This window comes from Choloepus didactylus (genome assembly GCF_015220235.1).
Source record: "Choloepus didactylus isolate mChoDid1 chromosome 26 unlocalized genomic scaffold, mChoDid1.pri SUPER_26_unloc2, whole genome shotgun sequence".
NCBI classification, from domain to species: Eukaryota; Metazoa; Chordata; class Mammalia; order Pilosa; family Megalonychidae; genus Choloepus; species Choloepus didactylus.
This window is the reverse complement of record NW_023637615.1, coordinates 1,150,791-1,171,156: the sequence shown is the minus strand read 5'-3', so window position 1 is coordinate 1,171,156 and position 20,366 is coordinate 1,150,791.

Sequence of the window (20,366 nt, the reverse complement as noted above, 5' to 3'; positions counted from 1 at the left end):
TGCAAATCAATTCAAATTTACTGATCCTACTGTACCTCTGAACATTATACAAAATATTGGGGATTAGGGTCCTCCTTAGCAGAACTCAAACTCTGTCTGGAATTGAGGGAGGTGAGATGATTTATGTTTTGTGTTAAAGAGGGTAAACACAGAGAAACATTGGTTTGTTTCACATGTATTAGCCTGAAACTTGGAATCTAATACAGCTGCTCTTTTTATCTCTTTAAGTAGGTGTATTAACTCCAAGTATAAGCTTTACCTCACAAAATCACCTCATTTTGATTACATTAGAATCACAGTTTCTGTTCCAGTTAGTTTATCAGATCAATAAAGTACTAAAATATTTCAGAAGAAACTATTTGAAATAGCAGATCAAATAACATGGAAGACTTGAGGGGGGGGGTTATTCAGGCACTAGGCAGTCATTTGAGGGAGCTAAATCTCCAATGGTTTTACAAAGGTGCAAAAGTTATTTAATATTCCAGAATATCAATTGGAGGACAGAACTATATTTGAGGAATAATCAAAAGAGACAATGTTAAAACTGAAACAATTACTTTGAGAGGACAGGAGTTAAGATATAAATTTCCTCCCAGAAAGGATTGAAAAAAACAGTTACTATACATGATTTTGGAATGTAAATGACACTTCAATATAGGGTTTATATTTACTTTGAAGGTAACACAAGTACTAGAAAGAAAAAATATACAAAACAAAAATAGGAGTTTTTTTCTGGTATAACTAAATGAAAAAGTATAAATTTAATATAATTAAAAAAGCCCTCCGTGTCCTTCATTAAGATCAAAACTGCTTGTAGTCTGCTGTTGAAATTTATCTGAGAAGCCATATAAATATTTAATGTTTTAGATTCATGCCAAGAATGTTTCCCCAATTAAATTTTATATCATTCAGGACATTTTATTGAAATGACAGAAATCCAGCTCATTCTTACTCTATCAAAAAAAGGTGAATTTCTTGGCTCATGTAACTGAAAGGCTTATGGCTATGGGTATGACTGTGCCTAGAGGCTCAAACAAGATCTTATGTCCTGGTAGTTTTTTCTCCATCTTTCTGCACTGTGTTCCTCCCTATTGGATTGTATCTGTATTAAACCATCTCCATCTCTTACATACAAGTTTCCAACTCCAGTTCCACTTGTAAGAGAGATAACCTCTTTCTGAGAATTTGGGCAAAAGTTCTGGAATGTAGGTCCTTGTCCCTAACTGGGTAACAATCCAAACAGAACCAATCACTGTGGCCAAGGAGATATTAGAATAAGCAGGCAAAGTTAGATTCAACTCTCACCCAAGTTACCTGGGTGTAAGGAAGGGATCCTATGGGAAGCTGGCACACTGTTGTTAGGTGAAGTAAGAATGGTGCCACAAAGGCAAAGCCACTGATGTTCACTATAAGCATCCATCACTTCCCTTTTCCTTTCACTGTTTTCTTCCTCCAAGTAACACATATATCAATATACCTTTGTTTCTTTTCCCTTTGTATTTACACTTCACGGTAGCCCACACAAGTAAAAGCAGTTCCTTGAATGGATCATAGTGCTTCACTTCTCTGAGTCTTTGCATATACCACTGGTCCCTGCCTGATCTGCCTGCTTCTCCCTCTTCACCTGGTGTAACGCTTCCTCCCTCTTCTTAACAATTCCATTACATTCTCAGTTTAAATGTCAGTTCCTCAAAGAAGCCTTGGATTTAATGTCCAGAGATTTTGATTTTTCAGTTTCGTTGTTATGTTAAAAATGAAATGAGAACCTTTGCTCCATTGTAGATGAAAAGGCATCTGCATCACTGCAGACAAGAGCACAGACCTCGTGAATATGGTATATTGTAGGGTAACCAATATTGAATGAGAAAAGAAACATACTGGAGATTGAGATGGGCAGAAAGGAATAGTATCTAAGAATAGTGAAATACTATGGCTGGAGGGCAAAAGTAGAAAGTGTTTAGGATACTGAAAAGTTAGAACAGCAGTAATGCCAAATTGGGTAGTATCTTGGTGTGTTTTGCAGTGTTCTCTGGCTGCATGAAGAAAGCATAAGTTGACATTTGAAAATTTGAAAAATACCAATAGCAATGAAATCATAAATTCAAAATGACTACATAATTGAAAAAGCAGGAACAAAAAATTAAATTCAAGCAATAGTCTGATGACTATTTGTAAAATACCTCTGTTCCCTTTTGAAAATTAAAAAATAAAAAATTAATTTTTTTTTAAAAGCAATTCCAGATTTTTCCTTAGGATTTTCCAAACCTGCATACTTAGTTGAACTTTCAAATTTAAAATTAGCATAATGTTCAAAAGAAGGCAATGATTTAAAGACTCTCTCACAGTCTTTTTTTCTGGCATTTTTAGAGCAAAGTTATTTGAATAAAATAAATAAAATTCTGCATTTGTTACTTGGTGAGTTCTTTCCCTAACTTTGCTTAGCTGACTTCTACTCAACTTAAGCTGTCATGGTAAATATCACTTCCACAAAGAGGTTTTCCCTGAGGAATTTGTTAAATTTGGACTTATCTGTAATCCTCTCTTATAGTTTATTGCATTTTTCCTCACCACGTATTTTTACTTGAATATTATTTGTTTTATGTCTTTTATTGTTGTACTATTTTATGTAAGTTTCATGAGGGCACTCTCCATGTCTGTTTTGTCTCCACAGTATGTAAAGTGCTTATCATGGTTCCATAGAGGAGAGACAATAAATATTTGTGGAATGAATGAATGAATGCTATCTCTTAATCATTCTCAAGACTTGGCACAAGTTTCTGCAACTGAGGTAGCCATCATTGATACCACCAAGCTGTAGATGCCCTTGTTCTCTGTCCCTGAGCAACTTGTCTACATCTCCAATGTAGCACATATCACACGGTACTGAACTCAACATTAAACCTGTCCTTCTACTACCAGAGCACATCTAGCACAATACCTGCCACACAGAGGGAACTACAGTGAATGTTGTTGCATGAATGAATGAAGGAATGAACAAAGGAATGAAAGTAATTTATATCTACCAGTATTCCTCCAGCTCCCACTCCTGGCAGCATGATTAGTGTTATAGATGGCTGAGAAAACAGCTGTGTTGAACATCTCTGGAATGTGCTATTCAACTGAAAAGGATATTATCCTGAGACTAAAGATATATAGCCTCAACTTTCTAAAATATTTTTAAGTGTGTGCTTGTAGAATCCTCACTACCTTATACAATGAGAAAATATATTGGACATGTGATTCTAAATATCTTCAATATGACAATGAACTGCACTTTCCACCATGTGAACACAGACTAAATTTTTAACACTTCTGCAAGTGGCAACAGGGCTCCAGTATGATTCAGATGAATCCAGTATGATACATCCAATGACAGTAATTCACAGCACCTGACTGGCAGCATGACTCCTCTTGGAGAGAGATGCTAATTAGAAAATCCAAATCAAGCCTTCCAGGTCCCTTTCCAATGAAAATGATGAGGATATCTAGTTATAATTATGAAACTCCTTTTTCATTTGGGATTTAAATGTGGCTTCTGTACTACTGAGTATAAGAGAGTACTTCATGATTAAAAACACATGATTCTAGAAGCAGCTAAGAAATTACATGTTTTCTTGGTATATACTATTTAGGTATGCATGTGTATTAATGATTGGATAATAAGACAATCTCATATATGGATATATGCTTTAAATATGCAATCCATACAGAAATAGCATATATGTATATAATACTCATCAATTCACTCAGTAGATATATATTGAATACCTACTGGTCCAATACATATCTGACCACTGTTCTAGGTCTTTGGATAGTTCTTATCCTCATGGAGTTAACATATTATTAGGGGAAGACCTAATAAACCATTAAATAATTTTATAAATTTTATAAGGAAATTAACAGGTTAATATGATTAACAGGAAGAAGGAACCATTTGGATATTCCATTTAAATGCATACACATATGGGTAATATGTGAAATTTACTCAGTTTCTCAATGGAAATCAAGCATACTTTTGCCAAACACAAGAGTACAACTTCATTTTTAAGCATTCTTTTAATGATTATGAGTTTTTCCATGTTTAAGCATTGAAGTAGTTAAATACTTTAATTAATTCTGGTGTATTAAAAAATCAGATGGTTGCCAGTTTCAGATTTTTCCAAAATCCAAGAATACTAACTGCTATTAGTATGCAGTTAAATAATCATCTGCAAATATAGGTTGAATAAAAATTACCTGAAATTCTTTTGACACTTTTGGCTTCTTTCTTCCCATTTGCAGATCTACATAATTGAATTTCATGAATGGGATCTGAGAATACACACAAATCTGATGACGAACCAGATTTGAGATTATTCCCCTAGGACCAGTTTGGTCTTACCAGGGAAATATTTACAACAGGGTTTTCCAGGTTCAGGTAAGTAAACCGTTGCTTTGCCCAGCTTGGTGAAAATGCAGACTACAGTTCTCTACCCTGGGATTCTGATTCACTGAGTCTAGAAAGCAGTCTGTCCAGCATATATGAAACTTCTTAGCTAATTCTGATGCACAACTAAGTGTTTGGAAATACTTGTTTTGAAGAAAAATATATTATACTGAAAAAAAACTTACTGTTGGTTCAAGTAGGGTAATTCACAACAAATCTGGGTCAGACTGTCAGCAACTATTCAAATAATTTCTCCATATGAAAAAAATTGCCATGAAGTATTCCAAATATTAAAAAGTATTTGTGGCTTCAAAAGGAAATGCCACTTTGGGAAAAAAAGAATAGATGCTTATGATATCTGAGAGAGAAGATATTTGGCTAGATAGTTTTCACATTTAAATAAATTTAAAAATAAAAAAATAGTATCTATGCATATACAGGGAGGTTTCTGAATTTCTCTGATATTGTCCCTTATAAGTGTTGTGCATTGTCTTAGTTTCCCCACTGCTATGAAAAATACCAAACAATTGGTTGGCTTAACAGTGGGAATTTATTGTCTCACAGTTTCTGAGGATGGAAGATTGGGCTTCTCCTGGGTATTTTCTGGTGGGCTGGAAATTCTTGGTGTTCCTTGGCTTTCCTGTCACTTGCTGATGTCCTTCCTTTCTCTTCAAACTCTGGCTGACTTCTGGTTTCCCAGAAGTAACAATTCTATATTGTGAGGGCAAGGCTTTTTCACACCTTGTGTATCAGGTTAGGGTGGATGGAAGTAGAGGTGAAGGGTCAATATTCTGAAAAGTAAATTATAATAAAGATACTTTTGTTAAAATTGGACAACATTGAAATACACAAAAGCTCCATTTATGTAGTTCTTACAAATGGGAATTACAGACATATCAAATAAATACAGAGTTTTGATTTCCAAAGTTACCTTCCCAGGTAATTTAGGGCCACTTATATCTCTCTTTGTTTCTGTTGCTCTTTTTAAATATAATCAGCTGCCTTCAGGAGGAGCTGCATAGTAGGTAAGAAGAATCATTTCTGGTTTACCAAAGATTACAAACCTTCATAATTACTTGTCCAAATTTAAGATCTGTTCCTTAATATATTAAGTATACTCAAAAATGTATTCATTTAATTTTAGGCATTTTACATAACATACTTAATGCCACCATTTGGTGTCATTTTATATCAAGGAAGCTTTGTGTGTCATTGATGAGAGAATCATATAAAACTGGAATAGGGCTTGACAGGTTGAATCAATCCTCAAATATCCATTGTGGCAGAATGGACCAGCAACCATATACAAATGTACAAACACACACACACACACACAAACACACACACAAGCATTTTAAAAAGACATTTAAAAATTGTCTTCCAGAAAGAGCCTTCCTTGTAACAGAAGGATGGAACCAATATTAAATACAGAGATGAAATATATCTTCTTGATGGACAACTGTGGAACAGACAATTGAAATGTTCAAGACTCAATAAAACTTCTGATGAAGTCATTTTCATGGCGAAAAAACTATACTTTAGTTTTTGAAATTGTTTTAATCATGGACAGTCCGTGGTCAACATGCAGATTTCTCTAAGAGAAGCAATTACTTAAGCTAAATAGCTAATGTATTAGCAAGGATTCTCTAAGAGTAAAGCATTTTGTGCAAATATCATAAGATAAGCAACAAAACTCAGCTTCCCACAAAGCCAAAAGGAGGTTTAGGCCTCCGCAAAGGCATAATGTAAAGGATGAGTGACTGGATATGGAAATTAGGAAAGATAGAAGAATTAACAAAGATAATGAATGTCCACTTGGGTAACAGGTGAAATGATGACAGTAATATATATGGAGTTTTCAGGAGAAGTCACTAAAAGTTCAAGGTAAGATGAGGAGTTTGGTTCTAGAACTCTGCTTGATTATGAAAATTTGGGAAATTACCCAAAACATATACACAAGTATATAATGCTCATTGTATATATCAATTTGTGAAAAATAATTCCTCTTAATTATATTTTTCCTGTTGGTTTGTGTTCAGATGTATTCTTATGTGTGTGTGAATATGTGTGTGGTAGACTGGATAATGTCTCCCACAAAGACATGTTCAAGTCCTAACCCCTGGTACTGTGAGTGTGAACTCATTTATTAATAGGATCTTTGGAGATCCTTTTAAGATGAGGACAAATTGAATCAGGATGGGCCTTAATCTGGTATGAATGGAGTCTTTATGAGCAAACAAAATTTGGACAAGAAAGTACAAGAAACAGGAGGGGACAGGAAGAGACAGATCAGTATGTGAGGATGCAGAGAACGATTGCCAGCAAGCTACCACCAGCATGCTATAGACATTGGAGGAGGCATTCCGTGCTGAGAGCTTGATTTTGGACTTGCAGCCTCCAAGGTGTAAAACAATAAATTTCTGTTATTTAAGTTTGTGGTATTTTGTTTATCACATTCCTGTCAACAGAAGACAATACTTATGTGTCTACAAAAATTCGTGTGTGTGTGTGTGTGTGTGTGTGTGTGTGTGTGTGTGCGCGCGCGCGCGCGCGCGCATCTGTTTAAACTTACATTCTCCCAAATAAGGACAATATAGGCTTTGGATTCAGATTGAGCTAAAATAAAATCCTGGATCTCTTGCCTGTCAAACATGCTTAAGTTTCTAAACTAATTTATTTTCAGGCACTGTGTGCCTGTTTGAAACTGCTACATACCCCAGGGAAGACTATGTTGTTTAATGAAATATTGTGTGTGCAGACTTACTATTGGTGGTATATTTTGATTATGTTGTTTCCATGGAGATGTGATGCATCCAACTGCAGTTGAGACATTTTGATTAAATTATTTCCATAGAGGTGTGACCCCATCCCATTCAAGATGGGTCTTTTTTAGTTTATTGGAGTCCTTAAGAGAGCTCAGGGGCTGACACAGACCCAGATACCTGGAGATGCAGATAGAAGGACATTTGGAGATGTTAAGAGATTAAGCCCAGAGTTTGCCCTGGATAAGCTAACAGAGGACCCACAGATTCTTAGAGGGAGCATGCACAGGATCTGAGAGGGCAGTTAAAAGAGACAGAAACCCAGAGACATTTTGGAGAAAGCCATTTTGGAACAAGAATCCAGGAGTAAAAGACCAGTAGATGCCAGCTTTGTGACTTCCCAGCTGACAGAGGTATTCCAGATGACATCATCCTTTTTTCATTGAAGGTATCCTTTTGTTGATGCCTTAGTTTGGACGCTTTTATGGCCTTAAACCTGTAAATTTGTAACCTAATATATATCCTTTATAAGAGCCTATCCATTTGCATAATAGCAGCTTTAGCAAGCTGGAACATGCCTCATCTAATATTTCATACCAACTTGAGTTATATGTGGATACTTCATACAAAGCAGTGTAAATCCTAACACAAAGTATTCAATACATGTTAGCTATTTGATATTGATAAATATATAGTTAAGGATGTGAATATATCAATATATTTATAACCACTGCTCTAGTATGAAACACAGTTTTCATCATTGAATATGGGAATTATTTATTTCTCATCTCTCTTCAATCTCCATGAATAGTGGAAAATATTCTTTATTCCTTGAGTTTTTGCAGATGCATTTTGGAAACAATAAAATTATATGAAAAAGACAGTAAAAGAATATTAATTCTACTTGGTGATTCTTACTGCCTTTGAGTGCAGTATAGTTGGATATATTCAAATAGATCTAACTTTTTCTTTTACTTTGACCCGTGTTTCATAGGTTTGCATCTATAACCAGAGTGCTCAACATTATTGGTGAAATGGTTTCCTAAATTGCCATAGGGTAGAAAAGATCAATTTAATTCATAAGGTCATAGCTTGTGAAAATATTGCATTCAAGGCATTCTAAGCTGTGACTTAAATCCTAAAAAATGTTTCTGTGAAGTGTTTCTGCTTCATATGTATTGATTACATGGACATCTAGGTATCACGTATGTATTTTTGTGTCAAGGACTGTGTATCTGTGGATTCATTGGCTCACAGTGTAATGCTGGTAATGTATTGGCTAACAGGTGTGTCTGCTTGTAATCAGGAGAACTCAGTCAATATTGATGTATTCACCTCAAAGCCACATGGAGGGTTAGAGATATAATTAGCCTCTGGATCTAACATTTATAGGGTGTTTGATTTTATTTTGTTATTTAAGTCTGTCAGCTCTCCAAAGGATAGAAGTAGGCCCACTGGCAAAATACTATTCTTTGGCTTTTTATAATGGAGGGAAGAAATACAGAGATTATTTTTTCTCCTTGTGTTGTTAAAAGAGTTCAACAAAATCATTATTTGTTTGTTTATTTTTCCTGTCTCAATACATGAGCCACCTATGATCATGGGCAAGGCAACATATATAACTTTAAAATTATAAAATCTCCCACCTCTGTCACCAAAACAACCTCATGTGACTCAAACACAATCATATTTTAAGAAGCATAGTTGCTTGGGAATTAATTAGCTGGAGTTTCTTTGTTTTGTTGATTATGTTTCTTTTAGCTCAGTTAAAATTAAATAGAATCTATTAATGTCTTCCTGAAAATGAAAATTAGTATAAGCTGAAATTCAATGTGGTGTTTGAATGGTGGTTAATTTTATATATTTTTCCTCCTCTCAATTGTATATTATTATAGTTTTATCAGACACTTATCAGTATCAAGGAACTCTATACAAATTTGTCTTCAATAATTAAAATAATTTTGTAATTTCATTTTCATATTAACTGTAATTTTTGCAGTAAGGAGTGTTTCAAACTATGGTAATGAGACTTGTTGCAGTGCCAGTAGAGGAAGAGAAGAGAAATGGGAAATAAGAAGAATTTAATTTTCTTCAGATTCTAAACGAGAGTTCTTAGATCTATTATATGATTGACCTCAAATGAAAGTGTCTAGTTACCAGAGAGATAAACTGGCCTGCTGTGACGGGTGAATTGGAGGCTGTTACTTCATCTAAAAGAGGCAGCACCTCCAGGCTCTAACACACTTCTGCCAGCAAAACAGGAATCCTATATTGAAATAACTCAAGATTTCTCAGGAGAGGACAGGTATCTGAATTGTGTGTGCCTGCATGTATAGGTGTGAATTCTTCCAACAAACAAAATAATTGTTCAAAATTTTTTAACATTTTACTCAATCTCTTTGTTGCACCACTTTTCCCCAATCTGGCTCAGAGATTACCAGTTTGCAGCCTCTAACTTATCGTTATCATTGCACATATTAATATTATCAGTATGTATTAAAATTTAAGTGATTTAATTTAGTCAATACATATTCTTATAACAATTAATGCATTACATGTTTTTGATAGATTTGTTAAGATTATATATAGAGTTGGCTTGGTTTATTAGAAAGAGCAACAGTTTTTGAGTCAGACAATTTTGGGTTTAATACCCAGTTCTGCCACATATTAGCTATAAGACTTTGAGAAATTTGATTGAATTTATTGTGCCTCAGCTTTCCCAAATGCAAAATAAAAATAATGCAGTTTACATTGCAGCATCACTGTGAGGAACAGATCAATAGTTGGATAAAGCTCTTTTATCATATCTGGCTTATAGTAGACAATCTTTGGTTCATCTACTCAAAGATATATTATGTAATAATTAAAATTCCTTTTAATGAAAGCTAGGAAATATCTTATGTCTTATTTTACTGATAAAACAAATCCCTGGATAATCTTATATATTCTAAGTGTGCTATGAATGAAAAAAGGCCTAAGCACCCCACAAGTTCAAAATTCATTCCTCCATCCACCCACCCATCCATCCATCCATTTATCTGTCATTCCATCCATCCATTCAATACTTATTAATTAATTAAAATATGTGGAGTACAAACTGTCTGCCAAGTACTGTGCTAGATATAACTTACTTAAACACAAAAATAAATTGCAATCATTGTTTTAGGAGTTTTGAAAGAACATAGTATTGAGAAAGAATAATGGTGGAGGCAATGTGGTGAGGGGAGAGAGGTAAAATTTATATTTGAGGGGATGGCATCTAAACCAAAAAAAGAAAATGGAGAATTTGCCAGTAAAACAAAAAGTTGGTGTTAGAGTGTACCTGACAGTGGGGAAAAGAATAGATCAAGTTTCCTGGGAAGAGTTATTCAATAGATAATTGAAAGAAGTTAATTGAGCTGGATTGTATGACAGTTATAGCTCATGTCACTAACCTCTCCCACTGAGCTGACACTCTTCTCTATCAACGTTCACTAAGTCAAGTGGCACCATCAATAAAACTTGTGTTTACCACAATCAACAATGATCCACCTCCCCTACCTCTTGCCAGAGATAAATAGTCCTTTATTCTGTGACTAAAATCTATTTACTAATAACCATAAGAAATTGAATCACTGCTCCTAGTACCCAATGATTTCAACTACTAAATGTCCTTCGGTCAGCACCTACTGCTATATACTTAACATAATGCTAAATATTTTTACTTTTTTCATCTATAAGTTTAGCACCTGTTATGTGCAAGATAATGTCTTATAGCTCACAATGCAAATAAAGTAACATTCAATTACTATTCTAAATAATCAATAGGGGAATTTAAGAGATATATTTCCAATCATGTTTGAGAGTTGTTTTTAAAGAGATTTGAGCTTGGGACAGAAAATGCTAGAGGCAGAAGGAAAGAAGGATTTAACTCTGGGGAGAGGGTCACAAAATGTTCCTCAGGAAAAGAGCAAATTATGTGGTGGTCTTTAAAAATGCATAAGTTCACCAGTTGTATGGGTGAATACAGTAGAGATATCTAGAGTTTTAACCTGTTTTGGAGAGTCAAATCTTGTACACATGGTACTGAGGACCAAACAAGACATAATATGTTGAACACTGAAATGTACCTTATTAATTAGTGTCATCACAGTTCAGGCAAGACAGGCAAAGGTGTGAATTGTTATCAAATAAAATATCTTAGAGAAGAAAGAATTTGGACTGTGACTGTGAAGGGACTCTAGGATGTGGAGAGCACATAGTGGCCATGGAAAGTTATACAAATGCAAAATAGAAGGATTTACAATTATGAAACAGACTACTAGGGTCCATGTACCCTATCTTTCCTCCAGCTACTACAGATGAGCTGCATATGTTATACAAAGCCAACCCTTCTATTATTGCATTTGATCCCATATCCTCTTGCCTATTAAAAGGCATTTTAGTGACACATGATTTTATCTTCTGTTCTAGATGTTTTCATAAGCTTAAACATGTATTATAATTTCTAATTACATAAAACAAACTCTCTCTTGATCTCACTTTCCTCTCATTTGGTCCCTAAGTGACACTAGTATTTCAGTTTCATTCACATCAAAATTCCTGAGAGTTTTATCTACTTCTTTTCTCTACTTTCTCTTCAAATATTCTATAATTTTTATTATCTGTTCTCTATGGATACCCTCTTCAACACAAGTACCATTGTCAAAATGGCCTATGACCTTCATATTTTCAAATAGAATATTTAAAGTCTCAGACCTCATCATTCTTTATCTTCACCTTTCACATTTCATCCAACCTCATTAAATCACTTTTTCAATTTGTTTTCAGGACATGACATACTCCTAGTTTTTTTTCCACCTTATTTGCTTCTCCTCTATGTTCTTTGCTCATCTTACCTTATATTACCAACTCCTAAAGAAGGATCAGTTCTCAAATTTCTTTTATACCATGCCTATAAATATTATTTTGGTGATTTCAAACAATCTCATGATTTCAAATGTTATCTACATGGTAATGCCTCTCAAATAATTTTTCCCAGTCCAAACTCTTCCCATGCTTCACTCTCATATGTTCAACTGCCTACTTGGCATCTCAACTTAAATGTCTAAAATATATCTCAAAATCATATTCCAAAAGGAATTCTTCATCCCAAACTTAACCAAAGTTTCATCTTCCCACAATGATATCTATCTCAGTTCATGGGAATGCTGTCTTTCCAGTTGCTAAGCCAAACCCTTTGGATTCCTTCCTGAGTTTCAACCACTAAATCCCATTGGTTCTACCTTCTAAATATATTTAGAAACCCCACCTCCTCTTCTAACATCCTGGTCCAAGTCAATATTATCTCTTGCCTAATTAATTGTAATGGCTACCTGACTTTTCTCATTTTCAGATACCTTATAGTTTCTTAAAATAAAGTAGTCCATTGTTTATTCAGCAGACTGAAAATATTTAAAGTTGTATCTCAAAACATGTCATTCTTAACCCTCACACAAGGGATGGAGTGCATAATTCACTTACAGTCAAAGCCAAAAACCTTCCAGTGACTTACAAGATCATATGTGATCTGGTCCCTTGGTACTTCTTTGACCTTATCTCCTTCCCTTTTCTCCTAACTCACTCTATTCTAGCAATGCCAACAAACTTGTTGTGTCTTGAATATGCCTAATGCTTTTTGTGTTAGCTCTTTTCTCTGGGACAGTCTTCTCAAAGATAGTTTCATAACTATGTCCCTCATCTCACTCAGGCCTTTGATTATCTTTTTGAATATTCCCTATCCCCCACTTTACCTACATTATTTTCCTGTATAATTCTGATCATCATACCTAGCTACCTACCTATTTATAGCTCATATTTATTTGTTAATGTACATCTTCATGAAGGAAAGGATTTCTTTTGTCTCCTTTTTCACTACCTAAGCTTTGATAATTAAAAAAGCATTTGGCACATGGTAGAAAATAAATATTTTTTAATGAGTCAATGAATAAATGAATGGGCCAGTTTTAATTAGATTAAAGTGCTATAGAGCATTAAAATAATAGTGAGATATAATAATCTTATAAAAATTATGCATGTGTAAATTAACTGTGTCAGAAAGCAGAATGAAGGTTTTGAAGCCAACACAGCTTGCAGCATCTGGAAATCAGAACCTTGTAACTTCTGTGTTCTGATTCTCTGCCTTTCCTCCTTTTACATATCTCACTATCTAAGAGAGTCAGGGATTCTAGCTCAGAATCTTTGCCAAACAGCCAAATTTATACCTAGAATTGAATAATAATAATTTGGCTTTATTACACTTACACAAAAATATTTCTATTTAGAGCAAACAATAGTGGCTTTCTGAAGTGGGCTCCCTCCCCTTAATCTGTAACAAGAGAGTCCCCTTCCCCCTCAACCAGTAATGACTGCAAAGTAAACATTAAAGCCCTGAGAGGAAGGGAGTGAAACTGTGCCATTTTAGGGAGTGAGACTTGCGGATGTATGCATTAGCCAAGCGTAACCATTCCAATAATTAACCATTGCACCAGCCTTGAGAAAATTTCTCAAGGTTGCTAAAGACCTTAAGCACCCATTAATTAGCCGTCGACTCTGCTTTTGTCAAAGTAGCTTGCTTGCATTTTCAGGATGTGATTTCTGCCTATATAAGTCTCAAGCACTCTCCAGGCGGCTGCTGCTCACTGAACTCCCTGCGCGGAGTGACAGGCAGCAGCCGCCAGCTAGCCGACTAATAAAGGCTCTTTTAAATTCCGTTTGGCTGTCTTGTACCTTAACTCGCGGGCACCATAACATTTGGAGGCCCCAGCGAGAATTTTCTCCTCGGCGTACTCCGAGGCTTATCGGTCGAGACAAGGTCTGACTACCGGTCTTCCCCCAGGGGGGCGCGCTGAGAGACGTTCCTCAGCCCCGGTGGAGAACCGAGTGGTCGGGCCTCGAGATTCGAAAATCTGCCTCTGGAGCCATCTGGACATGGGCCCACAACGGTAAGAGATCTCTAATCTGGTCTGGTGGGGAACCCCTTTAGGGTCTTTGGGAGGGCTGGACGCAGCCGTAACTCCGAGACCCGGCCTCGGACCACGACGGTGGCTGGTGGCCTCAGGTTTTAGGTTCTGGTACAGGTTTGGAATTGGTCTCTTAGCGCAGACTTAGTCTCTGTTTTGTGTTTTGTTGTTGGTGTCTTTGTTCCGTTCTGTTTCTGTTTTGCCAACTGTCAGTCCCATAGGGTCAGTCTCCATCTGCTTCCGCTTGCTCTCCGTTGCAATGTTTTTTGAAAAATGTTCAGGACTTCCGCCGACGAGCTGCAGGGTTGGGGGCTACGGTCAACCCAGGAGCTCTCCGGGCCCTTTGCAAATTCAAATGGCCAACCTTTCCAAATTCTAATTGCCCCCCTCCCAGGGGACTCTAAATTTGCTAATTACCTTTCAGGTTCAAAGAGTCATTTATGGGAGTGCAGGACACCCGAATCAAATTCCCTATATTGAAACCTGGATCGGCATCCTCACTGACCGCCCCAAATGGCTTAATCATTTTTCTGCATATTGTGCTGTCCACAGGCTCCAGGAGGGCTGGGGTGGGCGTGAACAGGCCTTTTGTCTGCAGGCAGCGGCGCGTGGCTACAGACTCGGGTATTGCCTTCCTGCTGCCGGGCCAGGTGGGCAAGCCTATCCCCAAGGTTTGAGCGCTGGTAAACAAGCGCTGAAGTGGTGAGCAGGTGCCAGGACCTGCCTCTGGCCAGGGCACAAGCTTTCCCCTGTAAAACAGGCCACCAGTAAATTATTTGTCTATGATCAGCAGTCACCAGCTGGACACTGACTGGAGAAAGAGCAGAGGCGGATCCCCAAGTATGTGAGCCAGGGAATGGTCCCCAGCATCCTTTGTTTTTGGTATTTCTGTTCTGTGATAAGTCACAGGACATCTGTCTGCTTGTACATCCAGGGGTGTCCTGGAGCCAGTGTGTTCCCAGATCCTGAAGACATGCCAGCCCCCTGGGAGGTGGTGTTAACTGCTGGCCTGGTGCTTAAAAGTGGCTCATCTTTTCTTAGTGACACCACTTGCTTTTTGTCTTACAGCCTCTGACCTCAGAGGATCCTTTTGTACTTTCTAGAAATGGCAAGCCCCTGTTTGGGAGTGTGGGCCAAAGCCCCACTGAACAGCGTATTTGGGCATCAAAAACAGCCACATGGAAAGGCCAAGGTCGGGGGGCAGGGGGAGATTAGTGAAGACAAGTGGCTTCTCTGCGTTCAGCCAGGAGGTGGGGGTGGGGGCAGAGGCTCCCCATGGGGCACGGTAAGCCTCACGCTCATCCCTGTGACTGAGCTGTGCTGGAGCTGACCTGCCAAGTGACAGCTGTCCCGCTGGAGCCCACCTGTCTATGTCTGAGGCACCATGGTGGTACGAGTGCTGCATGTCCTCACGGGAACCCTGCTAGGGGCCAGAGGCCACTTCCCTGGGCAGGGGGCGAGGCAGGCCACCTGAGGGCAGGGAGGCACGGGCTGCCACTCGGCTCCCTGGGACTAAAATTGTTCAACACCTAAACCTCCAAAAAGCAAGATGTACTCATTCTAAAGGGCCACCCAAAAGGCCACCAGTCCTCAACCCCCCACAAAATACTCCCCCCTTATCACGGCCCCCACCTTATTCCATAGGACCCTCTGCCCCTAGCGCGGGGCCCTTTCCGGGAATAGTTCAGGTTCCCCCCTACCCTAAGTTCAGGAGGACCCCTTGTTCCCACTCCGGAGTTTGTAAATAGCTTTTAATACTCATTTTTAAAGTAGTTTTATATTGCAGAAGTTCATGGTATGTCATTTAATGCAAAGATAAAACCATTTTACTTCAATGTTATTAAAAAGGTTTATTTTATTAGGAAATAAATGTGTTATTGCAGTGTTTTGTGGCCTGTTTAAAGGCTTTTGTTTAGCAAAGTGAATGTAGAGTACAGTAAAATGTTAAGTTGCCATCTACTTTATGAAATCCATCAACTTGAAATTTTTTAACTCTATCAATAAAGTGAAATGTGCAATAGATAGTAAGTATGCAGTCATGTTTTTATGTCATGTTTAGAAATCCATGAAATTGCTCCACTTACTAAATTTTTGCTGATGGCTGAATTGTAAATTAATAATAAGATCATGCCCTTAGCAAATATTCAGTTTTGTTTTAAAATTTAAGTTAAGAGATTTCTAGAACATTCCTTTCTATGGTTCTTAAATAACATAAAGTAATTGTGCAATGTTGCTAATAGTGAACCTAGCAAGCTGCATTCAAATTCAAATATGTTGAAATGAGTAATCCAACAAAATTCTATTTGGAGAAAATCCTCATCCCTTGACCTTGTGTAAAAAAAAAGTTCTCTCCTTCCAGTGAAAAATTATCACAGAGGTTCATTAAATGAGACTCTGACCCAGTGTTCTTACTGTATTTTACATGTGCCCCCCCTCCAAACTCCCGGCGCCGCAGCCCACCTGAAGCCAGGCCTGAGGCGCCATGCCCCTTGGGGAAAGACTCAGTCCTTTATTCGTTCGGGCCCCTAATGCTGGGGCCTGGCTGCTCTACCTCACCGGGCTGCGCAGGGGTCCCTGCTGCTAACTCCCTCCTCAAGGAGGGACCCAGAATTTAGTTTCTGGTCTCTCCATCCAACCCTGCTCCAGCTGAAACTTTTAGTATTTATTCTGGGCAAAAGCCCAGACACTATACTTTATATTGATTGCTTCAGTTTATATTTATTAAGCACCTACTGTTTTAGTTGCTAGGAATACAAGAGGGTCAAAACCCCCAACAACTAATCTCTTTGTTAGAGTCCATTTTCTTTACCCATCAGCCCACATAGGACAACTATCAACTTCTGCAAACCCTTTTCACGTCAGAAGAGGAAGAGAATCCGTGCCCAGGGATGGAAACTAGTCGTGGGGCCAGACGATCTACCTACCACGGAAGCAGACCGCCTCGAAACCGTTTTTCTTTTCACCCGACCCTGGTGGGACCCTAACATGAATTAAGGTAAGAAGACTCTCGAACGGTACCGCCAGACTCTAATGGGGGCTCTCTGAGCAGCAGCGCGGAGGCCTACAGATATGTCCAAAGTAACTGAGGTAACTCAGGGGGGCCACTAAGTCCCCTGCCACTTTTCTAGAGTGCCTCCAGGAGGCTTACCAATTATACACCCCTATAAATCTGGAGGCACCAGAAAACAGGCGAGCAATTAATATTGCTTTTGTTGCCCAGTCAGCCCCAAATATAAAGAAAAAATTACAGAAGTTAGAAGGCTTTGAGGGAAAGGTACTAAGCGAGTTGGTGAAGGTTGCTCAACAAGTTTTCACTAATAGAGAGTGTTCTGAAGATTTAAATAAAAAAAATGGCAAAGGTCCTACTTGCCATGAGTGAAGACCAGGTGCGGAATAAAAACCGAAAAAGGAACCAAAAATTCGAAAAAAAGTCGGGAGGAGGTAATAGACTGTCCAGTAAGAAAGAAGGACAAAGAGGGCCCCCTCTAAGCCAAAACCAATATGCATTCTGTAAAGAGGAGGGAGCCTTTCAGACTCTAAAAACAGGCACTCACTCGAGCCCCAGCCTTAGCACTCCCAAATCTCAAAAAGCCGTTCCAGCTGCATGTAGCCAAGGCACAAAGGGCAGCAAAAGGAGTGTTAACACAGTGCTTGGGGCCATGAAACGCGTCATAGCCTATGTTTCAAAGCACCTCAATCTGGTTGCGGCAGGCTGGCCTAACTGTCTACACAGACAGCCGGTATGCATTTGCCACCGCATACTTGCATGAAACCATCTACCAGGAATGTGGTCTCCTAACCTCCAGAAAAAAATACGCCCGAGGCAAAAAAAAAAAATGCTTTCACCAGCCAGATGGCCAAAGAAGCAGCCCTAAAACCAGTGGGGCCTCTTCAAGCTTTGCCCCTCCTACTGCCCCGGGTACTAAAAGCTACCCCAACTTATACAAACTCTAATATTCGGCTACTCCAAACTCCTCCTACCAGAAGCACTGGGAAGAAACTTAATTTTCCAAACGCATCAAAGTACACACTTGAAAAGGACAAAATTAGCTAAACTGCTAAAAACTGACTTTTACATACGTAAGCTTTTTTCAGTTAGCAAAAGAAGTAAGCAAAAAATGTCACGTCTGTGCTCAAGTCAACTCAAGCCATGTAAGTACCCCTGCTGCCGCCAGTCACTGCCTAAGAGGTCAACTTCCAGAAAAGCAATAAAAAATAAACTTCACAAAACTGCCTCCTAGACCAGGGGAATACAAGTACTTACTTGTGCTGGTGGACACCTTCTCAGGATAAGTTAAAACCTACCCAACTCGGTCAGAGTCAGCTCAGGTAGTAGCTAAGAAATTATTGGCTGAAATTGTCCCTCGGTTTGGCCTACCAGTAGAAATGGGGTCTGAGAATGGTCCGGCTTTTATAGCCCAAGTTACCCCAAACTTGGTAAAAGCATTAGGAATCAAATGGAAGCTACACTGCATCTACAGACCGCAAAGCTCAGGACAGGTAGAAAGAATGAATCGGACACTTAAGGAAACCTTCACCAAACTTAAATTAGAGACTGGCGGAAACTGGGTGAGCCTTCTTCTGTTTGCCTTACTTAAAGCTAGGTGTACTCCTTATGTAAAAGGTATTACTCCATACGAAGCCATGTTCGGCAGGCCACCCCCGCTCCTCCCCAAGTTAGGGGAGGAGCAGCTTGCCTCCCTGTCTAACTCTGAACTTCTCAAGTCCTTACAGGCTTTACACTACAGCTCCAAAAACATCCATCACGTCGTCAGCGCCCACCGTCCGAAACCTGACACCGCGGAAGAAGAAACCCCTACTGCTGAACCTGGTGATTTAGTGTGGATCAGAAAAAGGAATCCCTCCTCCCTTGAGGCACGCTGGGCTGGGCCTTATCAGGTGATTCTAAGTACACCGACTGCCATGAAAGTCGCAGGTAAAAGATTTTGGATACATCGCTCACAAATTAAAAAGGCAGACTCTGACCAGAACGCAGAATGGTCCATACAAAAAAACATCAGATCCCCTAAAACTTCGGCTGCAGCGACGTACGCCATTATGCTGACTCTAGTAACAATGCTAGCCGCCGAGAACCCCCATCAAGCCACTAATTATACGTGGCAGTTAACTTGCACCATTGATGGAACAGTGGTCAGCCAGATTAGCACCCCTGGCAGCCCTAAATTTGTTTTTGACCTATGTAAACTCTTTGGGAGACTCTGGAATCTACCAGAAGCTGTAAATACCTATTTGAGAGGGGGAAGGGTAGAGCTTTGGGGCTTCAGTTGTGGTAAATTAGAACTGGAACGAGGGCTATGGCGTAGTCAACATTATATCTGTCTGCAAAAAGTGCCTCAAAGTGTGGGGGAGAGGATGATTATTTCTGTTATAGTTGGGGCTGTGAAACCATAGCCCCATGGAAAAATGTAGATCATTTATTAAAGGTCACCAGGGAGATAAGGCCAGAAGCTCCTATTAAAAATTGTGTAATTGGGAACTGTAACCCTGTTACTGTTGAACCACAGCAGCATTGGGAAGATTCCCAGTGGTTGGGGGGAAAAACGTGGGGATTGCGCCTATATGTGTCAGGATATGACCCCGGAGTGTTATTCACTATTCAAAAAAGGAAAATTCCTAAGCCCTTAAATCCAATAGGGCCCCTGGACCCCATCGACATCAAAATACCTGTAACAACTACTCCTTTCCCACTTACCCATCCTTACTCCACCATAAAAAGCCACCCCTTATCTCCAAAAGCAACTCCCCTCCCTCCACCTCCAAACTCCCGACAAGAGTCTCTATTCAATACACTTAAACTCATGTTTAAATTCTTAAACCAAACTTCCCCCAACTTAACTGAAGATTGCTGGCTATGTCTAAACCCCAAAGCACCCTATTATACAGGCCTGGGAGCTAACCGGAGTATAGGAGTAACTAACAATGACATTCAAAATGTCTCCCTATCAAATATTCACCAAAATTCACACTATTGTCCCTGGGGCACTACCCCTAAACTCACTTTAGGTGACTTTCAAGGACAAGGACCATGCTTCCAGTCCCCTCAATTCCCTCTGTCTACTTCTCCTTACGTTAATTCTTGCACCTCGGTAACCATTTTTAGCAACAGCCCGGCAGGTCATACTGGATACTACTTAGTAGCGCCCAAAGGAACATGGTTTCCCTGTACAACGGGGTTAA